We start from the raw sequence: 5,576 nt of genomic DNA, 5'->3' as shown, positions 1-5,576 counted from the left end.
TATATAATATAATATTATACTATATATATATATTATTATATTATATATATATTATTATATATTTATATTATTATATTAAATTTTTTATATATTATATATATATTAAATATATATATACTTAACCCCGCGTGTTATATATCACACACCTCACAATATATGAATAATATATATATATATATATATATATATATATATTAATATAATATAATAATATTAATAATATACTTACCCACATATATTTGCACACACACACAATATATCGTGTGTGTGTGTATGTCTGTGTTTTTGTTTGCAGACATATTAATGTGGTGTAAGTAATAAATATATTATATATAAAAATATATATATATATATATATATAATTATATTATATATATTATTCATATATTTAAAAACCAACATTTCAGGCTACTAGAATCCCCATCCCGGGGATATTCTTTTTCTTTTAAAAAAAATTCTATTGTTCTTGAATGCCTCGGGTTTTATTTTTGATGTTCGAAGTTTTTTGAATGTGTACTTTAGGTCGATCGATGATAGAAAAGCCTAAAAATGGTGGAAAACAGTGTAAAGTTTCCCATTAATTAATCGTTTAAATCCTGGGCAGCAGAGACTAGAATTGTCATTGGTGAAAATTTCAGGGCAACGAAATCCCATCCTTCAAAAACCGTTTCAAAGAATTCAATGCCAATAATATTTTAACATTACAAAAAGAATGAAATAAGGCGATACCTATTATTGGTTCACGCGGCTCAAACCTGAATTATGACTAGGTGAATGCACCTATTTTCAACATGCCTTGCCCCCCAGTACCACATCTGCAACAAACGGAAGTATTTTGAAAACCCTCATTTTACCCTGGATACCACACACATATATTTACGTAGTGTGTAAAAATACATCTCCTTCTAAATGGTGTTGGGTGGGAGTGTGTGTCTGAAAAAATAATGCCCCATGGGAAAGTATTGCCGTAATAAAAGAAAAAAAAAATCAAATTATGATTTCTTTCCCAAAAAATCGAAGGTAAAGGTAAATTCAATCATAACAACGCGGCAGTCGCAAATCATCCAAAAGGGGCAGCGGTTCCACAAACTTTCCAGGCACGAATCTCCATCCGGCTATGACCGCGTCCTCCCCACGGCCCGCTGCCACCGTCGTTTTTTTCCCCACCGTCGACGCGGTTTAACAGGGCAGCATTTCTTATTTTAACCCTTTCTACCCAGCTTTTCATTTTGCCCCCCTTTTTCCCCACTCAGAATTTTTTTTCCTGTGTCTCAACCTAAATGGGCCCGAGCAGTCATGCAGATTACTCATGTAAACATGACAGATGAGTTTATTTGGACTTGTCACGTTGTCACTGTCAGGGAACGGAAGTGTATTTTTAAATCCCTGCCCAAAACAACGACCTTTTCTAAAAGTCTAAAAAAATGTGCTTTTTTTCTTTCTAAAAGTGTTGTATTCTATTTATCCTCAACCTGCACAATACGATTATCTTTATATGACCTGTTGATTCCATTTTATCTGAATATCATTTTCAATGGGGTTTTTTACTATATTCACATTGGGTTTACACGTACTGTATCTTTATGTTTTTGAAATTCGAAAGAAAATTACTAACTATTCTATTGGTTCGTTCTGAAAACTTGTGAAGAAAGATATTCCCATCAATTTTATAATTCTATACATATATTCCACTATATATTATATTAAATATATATATATATAATATATATATATATATATAATATATTTTAGATAGATAGATGGGTTAGATAGATAGATAGATAAATATTTGATAGATGGGTATAATATATAGATGGTGCGTAATATTATTAATAATATTATATATATATATATTATATATATATATATATTATATTATATTTTAAAATTCACCACACACACCACACACCATACTGTGTTTAATATATTGTTACCCCGGCGTTCCCCTCTGCCCCCAATAAAAGGCAGGTAGGCAGACGGCGTGCTATACACGGGTCGTGAACACTGAACAGCTCCAAGAGGCACCGAACACCACAGCGTCCCAAAACCCCCGGGGGAAGGAAACGCCAAGTGGCGGGCAGGGCACAAAGAAAACAAAAAAATGACGTCTTTCCTTTATTTACCAAGTTATTACCCTACATTTTTCATAGGCACAATACAGGGGGGAAAAACCAGATGTCACACAGCACAATCAGCCGTCGCCTGACATACAAAACCGAAACAAACTACAGAAAATTTAAATAAAACAGTTCTCAGAAACAAAAAAATTTTCATCCAGCGCGGCTTTTTTCGTCCGCGGGGGTCGCTCTAGGGGGTTTGGGGGGCGGCGGTAGATTGGCAGGGCACCCAGAGGGATTTCCTGCCCCAAGCCCTGGCTCGGTCACCATTGACGTCTGTTGCATCGCCCTCCCCGTAAAAATGCTCGTCCTCTGGTCAGCTTGCCAGCCATCGCCGCACGGGGGCTAACGTGTCATCTTTTTCCCCATGGCCCCAGGGTGCTTCCTGGCCCAGGGTAACCCACGCCGGTGTGCCAAGTCTCGGGAATCAGGCAACGGCCCCCAAAACCCAACCCCTTGTCCCCGACGACTTTTCGGGGACGCTCCACTTCCTCACAAGTCCCAGCTCGCACAAATAACCCCTCCCCTGGCCCAAACGGTCCACCCAACCGCTACCCCATCAGCTGTGCAGGTTTTGAATGGGCTCCACGAGGCCCTACTCCACCATCATCTTGCAGTCGACCTGGATTCTAATTGTCCTGGGGGCAAGGTGCGTCGTTCAGCCGTAAATTTCTCTGCAAAAACCCAAACCCCTGGGAAACAAGGGCCACTTCACCGTGCACCCCACCCGCTTCCGTCCAAGGTCGAACACGCCTTACTCTGCGTCGGGGTCAAGGCCCAGAAACAGTGCTCGTCCAGATCGGGCCAATACACTGGCACCGCTGCACTGTGCCCCACGCCAATAAGCCTCCCCGGGGCCCCGAGCTGCACACTGCCCCGTGACACACACAGTTCTTGGTGCTCTGGAAAAATTGCTAGTGGCCAACAAACGGCCCCATAGGGTCTTCTCAGCCCCAGTGTCCCTGTCAGGCGGCTGGCTTCCCATCATTAGCCCTCCACCCATCGTGTGGTTCGCCCGGGAAACTTACCCCAAATCGGGGGCCCGGAACCGAGGACGGTGGGTTTCGGCCCTCCTTCCCAGCCTTTTCCGCTGTCCCTTCTTTGCCTTAGGACTGCGCTCGGATGGTGACCATCCTGCCACAGTCCTTGCAGCACTGCTGGAAGGCATCAGAATCTGTCCGGTTGGGGACGTGTTTTCCGCCCCTCTGCACTGATACTCTGTTCCCACCCCTCAGCAGCCCCAAACAAGCCTTGGAAAGTTTTTCCGGGCCCCCCCGTCTTCAATGTATTTTCTCCACTTTAGCCTTCCGGCCCCGGGGGTCACGGGGGGGCTGAGCCTGGCCCTAGGCCACTCTTGCCTTTAGGAAGGGCCCCAACTCCAAAGGCCCTCGCCAGCACAAATGCAGGTCCTCAGGGGGTCCCTTGACTAGATTTGCAGAGCTGGTCCCGAAAACGTCAACAAAGAACACGGGCCAGGACCACCATCTCTTCCGCGCCGCAGGGTAATCTCCTTTCCGCGCCTCCACACCCGCGCCAGCTGGGACAGTGTCTCGCTACGCTCACGATCCGCTTCTTCAATGGGGCCCGATATACCTCGGCCTGGGGGTGGGGCCCCAAACGGCGTTTCAAAGCCTCGCCACCTGGTGTTAGAGGGATGTTGGGAGCCGGGAGATCCCCAACACTTCCCCATGGGGGCCCCCTTTGCGCTGTACCACTGCAGGGGCCCTTCTTCCTGGCTCCAGCCCTGGGCAGATGCCCGCATTTCAAATTGGGCGAATATGCCTCCCAGGCCCCTTCCCGTCGTACTCAGCTAGCTTACTTTCACAGAAAGTCGGAGATGAGGGGCTGGGGGGGGGAAAGCGTCCGTGAACTAAAAACGCCCGGGGGGAGGAAGGGGGGGAGGGAGGCAACGAGGGGGGTTGACCGGGGCCGATTTGCCGCCACCCCATATCCAAAAGGGGGCGGTTCCGATGGGTCCCCCCGCCTTCTCAGCGACCACGGCTCCGAACGACCCCGAGGACCGGGGGGGTTTTCCCGCCCGGCCCAGGGGAGACCCCCCTTTAAAACTGACACTCTGGCATCTGTTGCCCGAAACCCCGTCTGCCTTCTTGCTTGCAACGTTCCTACCCATGACGCCGCCTTTTTCCCCCTTCACTTCCCCCCCCAGGTCCTGAACCTGCCCCTTTAAGTCTGCACCTCCTCCATCAGTTCCTCTTCTGTGTTGCAGCCTTGTCGGTGTACTCGATTTCCATCTTCCAGATGCAAAATGCTCTGTAACCTCAACAAGTCGGCAGAACTGTTCCCCTCCCTTTCCTTTCCTGATCTCGACGAAAAATGGGGCCCTGCTCGTGTGCCCTCTGTGCCTGCTTTCTGCCCTTTGTGCCCTTTTCCCGCCTCATACCCGGCCAGCATGGCAGGGGATAGGCCACTGGCTCGGGTTTTACCTATCGTGCCTGCCTAGTCATAGCCTCCTCCCCTCATGGCTGCCGCCATCTTTTGGGAAACATGATAAATCGGCGCTGATCAAAAATCCAAAACCCCCTCCTGCACCAAATTTTTCGCCCGGGCCCTCGTCTCTCTGCCACCAACACAAAGGGAGGCTAGGCAGACGGCGTGCTATACCCAAGGGGCGTAAAAGAACAGTCCCAAAGGCACCGAAAACCACAGGGGCCCCCGAACACCGGGGAAAGGAAACGCCAAGTGGCGAGGCAGGGCACGAAGTAAGCACAAAAAAGACAGTCTTTCCTTTATTTACAAAAGTTATTTCCCGCACTTTTTTATAGCACAAACGGGGGAAACCGCATGTCAACAGCACAAAACAGCTTATAAAAAAGGGGGAACCAAAGTTTTTTCTCAGGTCACAAGGGACACACGGGGCTTTTACAGGACCAAAACCCAAACCCTTCTCCCGGCTTATTCCTCCGCTCCTCCGCCCAGCCAGCTGGTCATGTTACCCCTCCCTTCATGTAAACACGTTTCGCACAGAGACAAAGACCATGGCGTAACAATTAAAATAATATATATATATTATATATATATATAAATATATATAATTTTTCTTTCTAGGCCAACATTTACAAAAATATGGAAGTACTTATCATTTTTCGTATATATAAATACAATGCTTATTTTGTTAAATGCAGTTTCCCCTCATTTAGGAAAATGACATTTGGGTGAGCCTAGGTGAATTATCACACCCAATTTTGTGCAAACTATAATATTCCTAATGCCGTAAGGGCTTTTACAGTTTCTTTTTTCATCATGAAATTTTGAGTCACGATTTAAAGTTTTCAAGAAAAAAATCGGGTTTTCTGCATTTTTTTAAAGGAATCACACGTTTTATAAAAAAATTATATTAATAAAAAATTTAAATTTTTTAAAAAAATTTCAAAAAAAATTCCATTACAATTTTAAATTTTGAAAATTATATTAAAATATAAAATTAATTAAATTTAAAAA

The sequence above is a fragment of the Penaeus monodon genome, chromosome 44, assembly GCF_015228065.2.
Source record: "Penaeus monodon isolate SGIC_2016 chromosome 44, NSTDA_Pmon_1, whole genome shotgun sequence".
NCBI lineage: Eukaryota > Metazoa > Arthropoda > Malacostraca > Decapoda > Penaeidae > Penaeus > Penaeus monodon.
The sequence above is the reverse complement of the archived record's forward strand: the minus strand, read 5'-3'. Positions refer to the sequence as shown.